Genomic DNA, 16,219 nt, shown 5'->3' with positions numbered 1-16,219 from the left:
ATTTATGATTTTAGGTTAACTGATTCAAAACATTTTTATTGTCAAGTTATTCAAAGTGTAGAACATTCATAATTTGTATGAACTTTCTAAGGTCAGTGCTAATTAGTTATCAAGGGAAAAATATTGTCTTGTGTTACCTCAGCTACATATCACAAAACAGAAGGAAATGGCATAGAAACTGTGCACTAGAAAGGAAACAGAATTTAAAATCCATTGCAGCTCAAGTCTCCAGTAAGTAAATAATTATTTTCAAATGCAGTTTTCTTATATTTTAAATGAAGGGTGGTCTTCTGAATTTTTAAGTCTTGTGAAGAGCAAGAAGGAATTTATAAAGAAATAATGGAACACGAAACATAGTTGGAAGTGTCTAAGAAAAAAGGTGAGGAAGTAGTTTACAGGCAAAAGTCACCTCCACTGTTTCATGAAAATGTCCTTAGTCACTCCATTCATTTACTTATTCAAGAGATGTCTATTGAATGTCTACTGTGTATAAAAGACCATCCTATCTATATGGAAATCAGATGCTTACAAAAAGCAACACTGATGTCCCCAGGGAGCTCGTAGTCTAGGAGAAAAAGGATGTGTGCACACATAGGATGGTAGAGGGAAACAGCGGTCACAAGAGAGGTATTGGGTTGGCCAATACAAATGAAATACTGTCCAAAGGGTGTGCTGAATTGGGTTAGGGAGGCCAGAAAGGTTTCATGGAGAAGAGGCGGAGCATATGCAATGGTGGGGAAGATGGTGGAGAGGGGGATGCAAAGCCATTTCCAGGTCATATATGATATGAGCATAGGCAGGGTGAGATCCACCATATAGTCTACACAGGGTCCAACTGGCGTCCACTTTTAGTTCCTGAGTCTCTCATAAAAAAGTAGTAGGAGAGAAAGCTGGAAGAGCAGCAGAAAGAGGGCCATGGCTTAGTGGTCCATGAATGCCAGGCTCACATCTACCTCCTATTACCTCCCTATTGCAAGCTAGCTATGCAGAGACCAAAATGCATTCCATCATATACACCATCTAGCATGACAGCTGTGACCACATTTTACTCTTCCTTTTGCTGACGATGGTGCCTAGCAAAAGGAAGAGTACTGGAAGCCGAGTCACGTTGACTTGCGGGGACATGATAGGTTGGCCAACACTGGTCTACTCCCTCTCCTTCACAGACTCCGAGGAAGGTGGGCTTATATTCCCAATGCTCCCACCCTGCACCACTGCTCAGTCATCTCCTCCCTTCACACCCATCTCAGCCACCTTAGATCACCCCCTCTTCAATACTGTCACCCTCCAGGAAGATTCCCTACTTTTCTGAGTGACATTCTACCACATCCCTGACGTCAGTTCCAATGAATTCACCATTCTTCATAAATATTTTTTCTGTGGCTTGGCCACATTTCATCCTTTTAAATGAGTTTTAAATGAGCATCTGATATGTACTTATACACAGATAAGTAATGTCCAGGCGTTAAAAATCTGAAAAGATATTGTTCAGGTCTTCAAGAAATGTATAATTTGGGATAAGACACACACAAATAGTGAAATAAAAGGCAGTATGTGGTAAAATAACAGTATTATAGGAATCTCAGAGGACAAAGATCAGTTCCGGCTGTGAGTATGTTCAGTAAGACAGGACTGGATGTATCTGGAAGATGGATTGTGTTTTGATAAGCAGAGCCATGCGTAAGGAGGGGGATTACAAGGATGAAGTAGTAAGGATCTAAGAGACAGAGAGATGGGAAAGCTCAGGGAGCATTCTGGAAATAGAGGATAGTCAGGCTTGACTAGACTAGGACGGGAAAGTTGAGACTATGGGTATTTGGATGGAAAGAAAGATTGGAACTAAATCTCAGAGGGCCTCAGAGAACGCATTAGGGAGTTTGAGTGGAATTGGTTGGCAATGATGGTGAGAATTGTTGATTGCATCTTAGTGAAGATACAGAAGACACACATAGGGAGAACTCCGTGTGAAGACAGAGGCAGAGATCGCAGTGGTGACTGACAAGCCTAGGGATGCCAAGGACTGCTGGCTGTCAACAGAAGCAAGAAGAAGCCTGGAACAGATGTTTCCTCAGGGCCTTCAAAAGGACCCAAAACTGCTGACACCTTGATTTCAGACTTCCAGCCTCCAGAAATGTGAGACAATAAATTTCCCTTGTTTGAGGCACACATTTGTGATACTTTGTGACAGAAGCCTTAAGAAATTAATACAGATTTGTGGAAAAGAAAGAAAAAGGTATCTGTAAGGATCATTACTGGGATAGTCAATAGTCCATGTGGATGGGAATTTGTATGAGTTTGGATCCTCTGAGAATCAGATGCCAAGGCAGGATTAAACATGCAAGGATTTTGTGAGAGGAAACGCCTGGGAGGAAGGGTATGGGGAGAAAGCCCAGGGAGGCTGGGGGGCTAGAAGACCACGATCCAAGTCTGACCCCAGGGGGAGGAGCGAGGGAGGGGCGGTTGGGTGGAAGCTTCTGAGACTTGCAGTCTAAGAAAGATACGGCAAAGCCACTGAGGCCCCTTTAGCCTCTCCTAGAAAGGGGTGATCTTGGGTATCCCCATGTCCTGCACCAGGTCACTGGGGAGGAACAGGAGGCCTGGCCTGGTGGCTTCTGTCAATCAGGAGTTCTGCCAGGTATATTCTCATGGCCTCCAGGCAATCAGAAAATCAGGGAAAAGAGACAAAACAACTGGGGTTTGAGCCACTGTGACGAGGAGGATGACATGCATTGAGATGAGTTCAGTTTCTACATATGCAGAGTCTTAGGTACCAACTGTATGTTCAGGGAATGGAAAGGAGGCTCTGGGGCGCAGGTGAGAGGCTGAGATTGAATTTCTGAAAAAAATGGCTACAGTTCCACGAGAGCAGATGGGATTATGAAGGGCCAGGGAAAAGGAGAGACCCTTGTGAAAGCCATAAACTTGACCAACGGGAAGGAGGAATCCAAACTAATGAAGTTTTTAGAGGACAGCAAGAGATGCAGGAGACCACTGGGGTCAGGGCTGCCTGTCCTGGGAGCCCAGGGAAGAGGTTTTCCAGGAGGGGCAGCTGTGGAGTCTAATATGCAGAGTGGTCAAGGAGGATGACTACAGAGGGAAGCAGTGGATTTCCATGATTCGGGGAACTTTCGAGAAGGTGATGGAGGTGAAAGTCTGAGTTGTGTGAGGTCAGGTCATGGACCAGCAAATATGGACACTATATTTACTACTTTCCTGGTAATGAACAGAAAAAAGACAGGAGTTAAGGGGGGAAAACCAACTGATATTCTGATGGACAATATTTGGCATTGGAGTATGATCTGAACACTTCCTGTCCGATACAATGATGTCCTAGCAGATACAGTGTTTCTCAGCTCCTGAACTGTCTACGAAGCCTTACAGATATCTGTTCTGGGATTCATAGTCTCCAGCAAGAAGAAGCAACAGAAATGAAGCACCAGGAATATGACAAGTGTCGTATATATATTTTTAAGTTATGCAATTTACATGACAATGTCTCTCTCTTTCACCAGACAAGAAGATTTTTGTTTCCAACTGACTGTCCTCTGAAAGAAAGAAAGATAAATTCACTGTCTCTTCCTTCTTTGGTTTAATTGGGGATTTGTTCCACAAATCCCTTAACATGCCTCGGTTATGAGCCCACAGCTGCTGCTGCTGCAGCCTTTCCACAACGGACAGATCAATACCTGCCTATCTGGAGACATGGTGTTCCAGCAGCTTCCACACTGACCTCCTCAGATGCTCACACCTGGTGAGGCTTCCCTGCACTCCCAAACCCCCTCTTCTCTCTTTGCTGATCACAAACAAGTTACTGAGAAGTTAAGCAAACATTTAGTCACACCGATGTCCTGATGTCTAAAGATCAAGTCAAATGGGACATTGTATCACAGCTCGTTTATACTTGCTTTTATTTTGCTTTTTTTTTTTTCTAATGCTTGCTTTTATACTTGCTTTTGTTTTACACTTGCTTTTATTTTCAGGGAATATGACTGTTAGAGCTAAACTGAGGCTCAGGAAATATTCATTCTCCCTATATCAGAGAAGGTGCAAGCACCAGAGCTGGAGGCCACCTCTTTTTGATCCTCATGCTTTTCCGCCTGCACAACTTCACATGGGATTCAATACTATCTACCAGTAAAGTGCCCACTGTAAAAAATTACACACACACGCGCACACACAATCAATTATAGTCTGAAATACTTTGAATTCCAAAGTACCATGTTTTGGTCATTGCATTTTAGAAAAAATATTTTACTTTCGTAGGTTCGTTTTTTTGTTTTTTTGTTTTTCGGTACGCGGGCCTCTCACTGTTGTGGCCTCTCCCGTTGTGGAGCACAGGCTCCGGACACGCAGGCTCAGCGGCCATGGCTCACGGGCCCAGCTGCTCCATGGCACGTGGGATCTTCCCAGACCGGGGCACGAAACTGTGTCCCCCGCATCGGCAGGCAGACTCTCAACCACTGCACCACCAGGGAAACCCCTTTTTAAAAAATTTTTAAATACCATGCTTATTAAGTTGCTTTGTCATTTTGGTGTTCATCCGTTTTTTTGGTTCACAGATGATAATTTTGTATGAAGCAAACAGACATAGTACATCTAAAACAACTAGATTCTATTTCATTGTGAGTTATTAAACTGCTTGGGCTATAAACTGAAATGTGAGATGGTAAAGACCTTGATGATATTAAACCACTACTTATTGTTGCAAATGCAGGCATGTTTGGAATTCCAACGCCAGTGAGAGAGTTCCAACTACATAGTGCCAAGCCCTCCAGAGGGGAAATCTGCCAAAGCCCCTTTAACCACATGCCTGTAGGAATTTATACACTTAATTAAATGCACATCCTAAGTAGTTAAACAGCACAGTCACTGTTTATTCATATACATATCACTGAATCACCATATGGTATGTAATAGGAACCTAATCTCCCTGATGGTATGTTACACACCACACTAAACACAGGTGGGTACTGTCTCTAATACTTGTACTCAGAATAATCTATACAGATAAAGCATAACAAAGAGGAAGATAACATACATAATAGTAAGTTGGTGAAAAAAGACTTTAAGATGTCTCAATTACTAAACATTCAAGAAAGACACTGCCAAGGTTGACTGAGCATTTGTTTTCAGAAGTCCTCTGAACATGTTCTGGCATAATGTAATTAATCATACACTTTGTAATCATAATGCTACCTTTGACCATAAGATGATGCAGCAAATACAATATTCATAGAAAAGCAGAATATATGGTATTTGCTGATCCTGCATAAATATTTCCTGGTAGACTTCAGTTTCTAGAATTTTGCCAGCGTCAAATTTCCTCCATCACAGAACAGTGGACTGAGCCAGAGAAGATGCTCTGCAGCCACCTTTTCTTCCACAACTGGACTAAGTAGGAAAGTACAGCACAGGGTGTCTGTGGTGAACAGACCTTAAGGTGGCTTCTACTCCTGGTGTTCATGCCCTTGTATAATGGCCTCCTATTGATTGTGAGTGGGGCCTGTAATTTGCTTCTAATCAACAGAATGTGGCAAAGGTGATGTCACTCCCTTGATTATATTATGGTATCGAAGGCTCTGTCTTGCTAGCAGAGTCTTTCTGTTTCTGTCTTCGTTGTTGGCTTTGAAGAAGTAAGGTGTCATGAATCCCACATTTGCAAGAAAATGAATTTTGCCAATGATCTAGGAGAGCTTGGAAGTGGATCCTTCCCCAGCCAAGCCTCTGTTGAGAACTCAGCCCTGCCAGAAGCCTTAATTGTAGCCTTCTACGATAGTAAAGGTATGCTGTGTTAAGCCTTAAGTTTGTGATAATTTGTTATGCAGCAGTAGATAACTAATACAGTTTGCTTAACCAAACCATGTTGGGAACTTGATTCATTCTGCTGAAAAATAAAACTTTTTAAAGTTAAGTCTATGTATTTAACTCCCTCAATGATTCTGTAACTTTTAGGAAAGAGCCAGTTCATTTACATGTCATTCAAGACCCTTGACAGCCCAGCTGTCAGTCCCACATGGGCTTCTCTCTTACCATCCCAACCATATTCTGGCCACACTGAACTACTTGCAGTGTTAGGGACAGGCCCTCCTCTTCCTTTACTCCATACTTCACCTCTCACATCTGAATAACTCTTTGTCATCTTTTGAGAGTCCATTCAGACATCAACTTATTTACAAAATTCAGTCTGGGCTCTCCCACAGCCCTCGTGCATGCCCTCGTCAAGACATATTTATAGCAATGATCACTGTACTAAGTCTCTCACACTATACTTTAAATTTCTTAAGGACCAAGAAACACTGTCTGTTTTATCCTTTAAATCTTCAACATCTCACACAGTGGAAGAAACACGGTGGAAATATAAACTGAGTCAGTTATTTAATATTATGGCATACTTACAGTTCTTTTAAAGCTATTACTCATACTAATAGTTACCATTTTTTCACAATGTAACTACAAACAGGATTCCACCTAATAAACTGCTGAAATCTTTCTGCCCACTCACTATAAATATATGTAAATACAGGTTAAACTTCTAAAAGCTTTGAAGTGAAATGATTTACAGGAAAACTCTAAACATCAGTTACTGACTATTGTATACATTACTGGAAATTTCCCCTGGCATCAGGGAACTGCCCTACCATTTCTCCAGCACCCCATAGCCAATGACTGGCCCATGCTATAGGGATACAAAGGCCTGGGCCTCTTGCCTCAATTAGGACTACTCAAAAGAGCCTTTCCACCTCCAGAACTCCCCACAGGTTGGGGTAAGGCAGCTGCTCTGTGGGTCAGCTTCTCCCTCCGTCCAATCCTGCCTTCCCTCTGAGAGTACTCCCCAAGGAAGCCTTCTGTACTCAACTCCCATCTCAGAATTTGTTTCCAGGAAACTTGATTGACAACAATAACTGAGAATTTAATTTTGAAAATTATTAAGCAGTTGTTATACATTGTTTTCAATGTGATGCTATATTGCTTGAAGCAAATCTCATCCATGGCCTGAGTCTGCAATGTTTAGTCTCTTCTGTCTAGGGCCAGGGGTGGGCTGAGGTGAGTGAGGCACTTACTTACTTCAAGTGTAAAGTTTAAGGGAGCACCCCAGAAAAACAGTAATCAAAATAAATATTTTAATGCAAACTCTTAAAAAGTCAAAGTTAATGCAAAAAATCCATGATGAACAAAATACCAACACTTGAAATAAGGACAGAATGAGTATTACTGATTTTGTCCTATGCCTCAGGCTCCAATAGGACTTGGCACGGTGCTGCTTCTGACCAAGCCAAACAGAAGTAGTTTTCTGAAAGAAGCTCTTTCTGTTCAAATTCCAAGTTACCTGGTGCGTGACTTAACAGGGCCCTCTGTGATGTGGTCCCTGTTTACCTCTCAAGCCTCATCTCTCAACCTTGATCCTCACCTTCCACAAATGTACACACCGCCCTACCTGTGCTTCACCCACAGAGAAGTTCTTGTAGCTCCTAAACTGCGCCGGGCTATCTAGCCTCTCAGCTCTGCACACGCTACTCTCTCTACCTGTTCCCCACCTGCTTTCTGCCTGGCTGATTTCTACTCATTCTTTAGAACTCAGCTCAGATAGCACTTTACTTGGGAATCCTTCCAGATTCGCATAAAAGTGAGTTAGTTCCTTCCTAGGTGATCCCATAACATCATATTCTAATCCCTATAGGAACATGTCTTAGTCCAGATACTTTTGGTAATAACAAATGGAACCGCATTTTAAATAAGGCAAGACAAACATTATTGAAAAAATGTGCTGGGGTATCTCATGGAACCCAAAGCAAAGTTGAACAACTTATGCCTCAAGAAAGGTGGGAACCAATTCAATGACTGGGAAGCCATCAGAAAATGGGGCTACTGATGGCTCAGTCTCCCTCTCTTCCTCTCTTCAGAGTCTTGCAGTCTCCTGCCTGCCATTCTTTCTCTGTTAGGCATCTCCATGCCAGGTCAAACACCTCTCCTCCTCTGGCCCCAGCTCTTATTTACCCAATTCTAACAATCCGCTCTGATATACTAGCATTTCTCAACCCCAGTCCTAAAAGACAAGAAAGAGATTCTGCCTGACCAGTTGAAACTGAGTACTCATCCTTGAGATAATCATGATGGTTAAAGGACATAGAGTCCTGTATTTTAACATGGCTGTTGAGGTCCACTCCTGTGGTTAGCGGGGCTGTTCTCAGATAAGGAGAGTTAGGTTATTGGTTATCACACTGCACACAATTGTCTGGTTATTAGTCAATCTCTTCGACTACTGTACAAGCTCCATGAGTGTACAGTCTGTATCTAAATTGCCAATGAGTGTCTATTATCTGCTACAGCAGTCAGTACAAAGGAGGTGCTCAATAAATAGCAATTGAATAAATGAAAAGCATTGTATCTTTTTCCTTTGATTAATACTGTTGTCAGTAAAAAAAAGTTATTTGATTTAGTAATGAAAGTATTAATAAAAAAATGCTTCTCTTCCATAGTCTTCAAAACAACTAGCTAGAGTACTGAGGGACTGAAGCCGTGCTTAGTTATATCCATCACCAATCTGTGCTGATTCACTCCTCCCCACACACCCCTTAAAATAGACTCATCTTCTTTAAGCCAGTATTTCCTAGAAGTTGAACACAGGCATAGGCTCACTGAAGACTCAATCACCTCTTGAATTACAAAAAATTTTTACTTCACTTGAAGCTCTGCTATTATTCATAAATGACTCAAATTAACCAGCCATGAATTTTCCCACTGAAAAATTCCCACCCGTTAAAGTGTCTTAGGGAATGTGAAGTCCTAGCCCCTAGGAGAGCTGTGTATGTTTGGGTATGCATACACAAATTCTAAATCTTGGTTTAAAAACCAAGATCTATTTAAGTACCTGAGAGAAGTCCTAGGCAATTTCCAACTTAAAAATAAAAAGATATATGACAACATATAATAAAACCTTTCTAAATCTATGATGTGAATTCATATTCTTCTATAGACATTCCACTCACATAATCCTGCAAGCACCTGATGCTTGCCTAGGGAACTTCCCAAGGCCCTGCACACTTTGGTCTGAACCACTTGACTGGGGAGCAATTTTTTTCTCCTACTGAATCCTGCCTCTTTAATTGCAAAATAAGGATCAACTCTTCCTGTTCCCAAGTCTAAGGAAATAGCATCTCCCTAAACATTTCCTTGATGGACTCTTAGAACATCCTAAGCCCAGGACAAGTCTACCTTGGGATAGTGCCTGAAAATTCTTTTTTTTTTTTAATTTTAAAATTTAAAATAAATTTTTTTGGGCTGCTTTGGGTCTTCATTATTGCGTGTGGGCTTTCTCTAGTTGCGGGGAGTGGGGGCTACTCTTCGTTGCGGTGTATGGGCTTCTCATTGCGGTAGCTTCTTTTGTTGAGAGGCACAGGCTCTAGGCAGGCAGGCTTCAGTAGTTGTGGCACATGGGCTCAGTAGTTGTGGCTCTCGAGCCTAGGTGCTCCGCGGCACGTGGGATCTTCCCAGACCAGGGCTCGAACCCGTGTCCCCTGCATTGGCAGGCGGATCCTTAACCACTGCACCACCAGGGAAGCCCAGCGCCTGAAAATTCTTGCCTGATGACTTACTTGTTTGCTTATCTCAGTGAGCCTGGACCAGGAAACCTACAGATAGCCCTATTTTAACAATACTCTTCAGTAAATAAGATTCTTCTGCTGAAATGTGGCTGACTAAATTTCAAAATAAAAGATACCTGGAGGTTTATTTGAAGGCTTTAAATATGACTGCCTGTAATAACTCTTGACTATTTTTTCTTTGTCTGATAGAGGTAAATGGCAGAGACAAAGGTGGGTTGGTGGTATTTTCTCTGTGGGTTGTTGATGGTCAGCTGCTGAGTTCCCAGGATTATGACTAGTAATTCTATCTTCTGGCCTTTATTCATGTCCTCAGCAAGGAGAATTTAATTTTTGTTAATTCCGTATCTGTGTCCCTTTTTCCTCCCACCCCCCATCACACATACACAAACCTACACAGTTTCTGTCAACACCCACATCATCTGCTCTGAAGACTCGAAGGTAAAGTACTTTTCTAAAGCACCAGGGATATATTAACCTAAATGAAGATTTTTTTCCAAACTTATTTGGGCATGAAACCTGATTGTGCTGAATGGAAGACAGAGGGATAAATCAGAGGGCAGTGAATTGCTTTTCTCCCCTGCAGGCTGGAGCGTTCCTGTCTTTGCTTATGATGATTCCGCTAGAAAGTTATCTCATCCTCCTCATTTAACCTTTGCCATCATGGTCATGGTCAGACTAAGGAGGCTAGTGGGTGAAGTACGGTAAGATAAGGACCCAAGGGCCTTTCAAGCTCTGCCTTTCTCTAGGAAAGGTTTCTCTTCTTCTACTGTATAAAGAAACTACTGGTAACTGTGATTTTATTCTGTCTGTACTCTCTCCCAGCATTGGTAGGACTGACCCTGCTGGTTCCCAGGTTGAGAAGGACTGCTGGTTACCAAGGCAAATATAACACCAATTAAATTTGTGCAGCACTACAGGGAAGAATGCTGGGAGAGGCCACCAAAGGATTTTTAAATTTAAATTTTAGAAACTTCTTATCGGCTGTCCCTCCCCACCCCTTCTAAATTCCTCAACTCTGGGGGAAGACCTGAGTTTGGCCCCTGGAATTGCTAATGTTGTCAGACTCTGGGACCTAGTTATCTAGGGTATGACTCTGTCGTAGAACTAGGTAGACATCTGTGCAGTTTGCTTCCCCCTGGTTTACAAAGCACAATCACGCAAGACCCAGGAACTATCTGCCAAAGTCACCCAGATGGCACCGCAGCCCATTCTAGAACCTTATCTTGTGGTTCCTAATTCACTATCCCTTCCCCTTTGAAACACAAAATTTCACGAAAGGAGAATGGTTTTACATGCGTTAATTCTTTCTTAAAAAAACTTATTCATGAAAATATTTTAAAATTCTGCTACAAGATATACAGTATCAAGAGACCAATTCAGGTGATATTAAGTATGAATTATATACCATAAGACATAATCTTAGCTATGAAACATGTTGGCTTAATTTTTCCTTCTTTACTTCTGCTTCACATTACTGGTAGTAGCCAAAGTATTAAAGGTAAAGTTGCCTGTTAGTCACTTCTAAAACAATAATCCATGAGGGCCGGCCTGTAACCTGGGTAGTCATGCAGCACCACACTTACTAAAGGGGTAATTCGGCATATATATTATGTTTGCTCAATGCAAGAATGGATCCGTTTAGATCCAGGTGCTCAGCATGTGGGTAGGTATGGGTTTGCATTCTCAACCTGACCATCTGCAGACAAGTGGCTCTCAGGTTATTCCCTCACACGGATGTCAAGTAAGAATGAGAAGAGCCTGTCTTTGGCCCATACTTTTATTAAACATAATTGGTCATTGTCTTGTTAAATACTAACCTCAGTGTAGTAGTTTGAATAGTGGCCCCCAAAGATATGTCCAAGTCTTAACCCCTGGTACCCGTGAATGCGCCCTTATTTGGAAATACTGATTTTGTAGATACAGTTAAGATATTGAGGTAAGATCATCCTGAATGTAGGGTGGGCTCTAATTCCAATAACTGGTGTCCTTGTGAGAAAAAAAATAAGGGTATTGGAGACACACAGACACAGTGACACAGAGGAAAACCACGTGAAGAGAGAGGTTGAGATTGGAGTGATGCATTCAGAAGCCAAGGATCTAGGAGAAAGGGCTGGAGCACATGCTTCCTCAGAGCCTCCCAAAGGAACCAACCACACTGACACCTTGATTTCAGACATCTAGCTTCCTGAACTCTGAGAGAAAAAACTTCTGCTGTTTTGAGCAGCAAGTCTGAGATAATTTACCCTAAATAACTAATATACTCAAACATCACCTTATACCTCTGTTCCTGTTGATTTTTAGCTCGTTAGAAAACCAACAGGAACAGAGATATCAATCAGCCACTATGCTAGAGGAAAGCTCCCCCCCCCCCGATCTTTCAAAAATATTTACTAAAGAAATATTTTTATTTCTCCATAATGAACTAGCTCCCCACTCTCCCTAATTGGGACCAAACCCACCTATGGCCACAGGACTCCTACTCCTCTGGGGCTCTTAAGAAGCTCTTATCTAGTAGTTTGGCTTTAGGCAGGTCTACTGGGCACCCTGCTCTGGCCATCTTTTTTATCCCAGCCTGCTGTTGGGCCTGCCCCACGTACCCCTTACCTTAATAAGTGTTTCCAGTCAGGGAGTCCTAGCCTTTTTTTTTTTAACATCTTTACTGGAGTATAATTGCTTTACATTGTTATGTTAGTTTCTGCTGTATAACAAAGTGAATCAGCTATACGTATACATATATCCCCATATCTCCTCCCTCTTGGGTCTCCCTCCCATCCTCCCTATCCCACCCCTCTAGGTGGTCACAAAGCACCGAGCTGATCTCCCTGTGCTATGCAGCTGCTTCCCACTAGCTATCTGTTTTACATTTGGTAGTGTATATATGTCCATGCCACTCTCTCACTTCGTCGCAGCTTCCTTTCCCCCTCCCCATGTCCTCAAGTCGGTTCTCTACGTCTGCGTCTTTATTCCTGTCCTGCGCCGAGGTCCTTCAGAACCATTTTTTTGTTTTTTCAGATTCCATATATATGTGTTAGCATACGGTATTTTTCTGACTTACTTCACTCTGTATGACAGACTCTAGGTCCATCCACCTCACTACAAATAACTCAATTTGTTTCTTTTTATGCCTTTTCTTTATTAACGAATCAGAATCCAGTATGATTTGGCCCCTCTAGGACTAGCACCTTGAACCAGAAGACCTTGAAGAGGAGCCTTACCTGGAGGTGAGTTTACATACATACTTACATGCATAGTCTCTGGCAAACAAATCCTGCACTTGCTTTTACGGAAGAGAAGGAAAGGTTTCCTTGCAGCACCAGTGGGGTCTGCTTTTGACTTCCCTGATCAGTGTAGGTTACCAAGGTTTTGCAATAAAGTGTCCTTCCTTCCCCTCCCCCATCTCCACCAATATCTTTAAAAGCAACATGCTCATAATAGGACAGGGAACTGTGTCTCCCACCAGACTCAGGGCGTTAGGGAAGGACATGCTTCATTAGAGGGTGCATTTTATGAGGAAGAAGTAAATCAGAGGCATATATTAGGAAGCACCCAGGGGCACACCCATGGCAATGACCTTTAAAGGGCAGTAGTAAGTTACTTGACAGCATAACTAGCAAGTGAATGATCTTGCTATGAAAGGTCACCTGCAACTAGAACAATATTTCCTATTTCAGCACATAATCTGGTACCTTTTGACACATTTCTTTTCCTCAGGATGATCTGATTTCTGGAGAAGAGATCAGATGCCTTTTCTTTGCTTTGTGATGAATGTGCTCGATTTGGGCTCATGGTAATACTGGCTGGGACCTGTAGGCAGCCCTTGCTATTTTGGTTGTTTGGAATGCTGGCTATTAAAAAGTGGCATCTGCCTAATTCTAGATTATTTTGAGATGCCACAGAATTTTAGAATGTTTAGAATTTAAAGGGGGCTCTGAAACACCTCAGTCTAATTCAGTCCTTTTGTAAAAGAGGACACAGAGCTGGGAAAGATCAAAGGTTACACAGCATGGAAGGGTGGAGCCCGGCGCCCTCCTCTCTAGCCTGCTGGATTTTCCACCCCAATACAATATTCACAGGTAAGTCAGCTGGTGTTTAGCAAAGTGGACTAGCAGTACCCTGTGTTTAAATTCCTGTGAAGTTCCTTAATAGGTGTCTCTCTTCTATAATCCAATTATTTCATACCTTTTTCCTACTTCGTTGCTTTCCCAGTGGATCCCCCAGACTCTTGCTTTGTTCTCTTCTCATCTTGCAGAGGCCACATGCTGTGTCTGGTCGGCCATCACTTTTGTTTCCTAATCCAATTGCACGACTTGATGGTCACAGTCCTACTTATTGTTCTGGTGTGTTAGACCATGACTATAGCTTGTCAAACCTCCTGTCTCTGGTGATCACTGAGGCTTCTCAGTCTTCTGTCCTGTGATGGGATTTTAACTTCACTGTTGGAAGGGAGGAAGTTATCTGAAGCAAATGTGTAAAATATTGAGTGGCTCTGCATTTGGTCAGAGATACTAAGTTAAACTGAAAAGCTCAGTAACATCAAGCTGGCTCCTTTCTTGCTTGCCTTTTTCCTCATTGGAAATGTAAAAAATTGATGGATTTCATTCCTCTTTTAATATGTCATTTAAGATGATAATTTTGCATAATCACAATGGTTTTGCTACAGAAATTAATTTATTGGAGTTTTAAAAAGCGCATCAGCCACTGAATAATTACTCAGATAATATTCAATAGGCAAACCCACTCCCTTTCCTTCCACCAGCGACTTCCTGGATGTGTACAGTGAACATGAAGGGAGAACACTCAGACAGTGACAAGTTAGCTGGTGCAAGTATGCTTCCTTTCCTTTAAGATTTAGCAACACTGTAATTCCATTCCCTGACCCCAACACAGATATGCACAAGCACATCTCTGAGATCCAAAACGGCTCTATTTTCACATCAAGAAGAAAGAAAAAGAGGGGAGTAGGGGGGAAGACAGTAATTTTAGATTTGTCTGAGTTAAAGTACATTATCCTTGAAACCGTTTGCCCGGGAAGAAGTAAAGTTTCCTTAAATGACTTTTAATGACATGCCTGCATGTGACGTACCTGAGTACCTTTAAGTCAAGCTGAGGCCCCTGGGCCCTCCAAGTCACGGCTGGGCCTCCTTGTTTGGGACTCCCTGGCTGTCCCTCACCAGCTACTCTAGGACCCAGCTCCCTGCAAAGTTCCCTCTTCTGCAAAGTAGTTTGGTGCAGGCCCTTGCTCTTGTCTGTTAATACTTTCAATTTCTTCTAGTCTTTTAAACTTCAGTTTGCTTACTTGTAATATAGGAATAATGCCTGTCTTGTCCTGTTCCACAAATTTGCTATATATAATGATAAAATGAGGAAGCAGAAAAGTGCTTTGAGCATCCCAGAAGAAAGATGCTAATTTAATGCTATTATACAAGAAAATATTTCACCATGACCTTTCTCTACTTCTTTATGTCAAATAGAAATGAAAGAGAGCCGTGGAGGATTTCTTCAGAAAACACTTAGAACCCGGGACAAAGTATTACTTTAAGGTTTCTTTCCACTCAAAAATACTAAGAAAGATACAATGCTTATTGAACGGTATATTTCTATTCGATATATCACTACCTCATTGCAGATTGCTGATATGCAACCTTCTATAAAAACAAAGATGCAGACATTCTTCTCATTGACTGCCACAGGTTCTTGAATAACAAGGATAAATACATCATAAAATTGCAAGTCAAAGAAGAATGTTCTTATCGGAAAGAACACACAAGCAGCGTGTTTCCTTGCTCTGCAGCACAACAAACATTTTTATGACATTCTGCAAGGATGAATTACTGATTTCTGTCATTTCTTGTTCAGAAATACATGGCATCAAAGAGAGAAATGCATTTGTCAATATGATTCCAACAGCCCAAAAGTTAATTCCCAAAATGTTCCTTTTGAAATCCAACTATGTGGTTTAGAATGTAACTAGAGAATTATTCTTAGGGTCAATATTATCAGGCAAAACCTGAGTCTGGATCTGTACCCTACTGGACTAAGGTTTTGCAAAGATGGGACAAAGAGCCAGTAAAGAATTTTGAAAAATGAAGGCAACACAAGTTTAAACACAAGGTAAGTGTGCTGAAAGGTACATTTGAGGCCTGGGGGCTGAGTAGGGGGGATATTATTTTAGCAGAGAAATAAGAGAATTATCAGACCCTCTTTTCACCATCCCAACCCAGTGTGGTATTTACATCATCACCACCACAGAGCTCACTTTAAAAGAATAGAAAACTTATGATCACACTATTTTACAAAGAAAACTCCTTTGCACCCGGAAGATCAAAACTTTTCTCCCAAATTCTCTATTTAGAATGTTATTTTGTTCTTCTGGTAGCAATGGGAGGCAACATAGCCTTAGATCAGAGATTCTCAAAGAGAGCTGATACCACCCCCTAAGGGAGTTTTTAGAAATTTGCGGGGGCACTGTTTTTGCTCTTCAAAATGATAGGCAGTTTATGACATTCAGTGGGCAGATGCCAAGGATGCTATATTGTCTGCAGTGTGCAGGAGAGTTCCATACAATAAAGAGTTGTTTCTCACATGGATTTTGAACTTTCTAGGACATTTATGCAGGT

This window comes from Mesoplodon bidens (genome assembly GCF_964165515.1).
Source record: "Mesoplodon bidens genome assembly, chromosome: 12".
Taxonomy (NCBI): Eukaryota; Metazoa; Chordata; class Mammalia; order Artiodactyla; family Ziphiidae; genus Mesoplodon; species Mesoplodon bidens.
Note: the sequence above shows the minus strand (reverse complement) of the source record.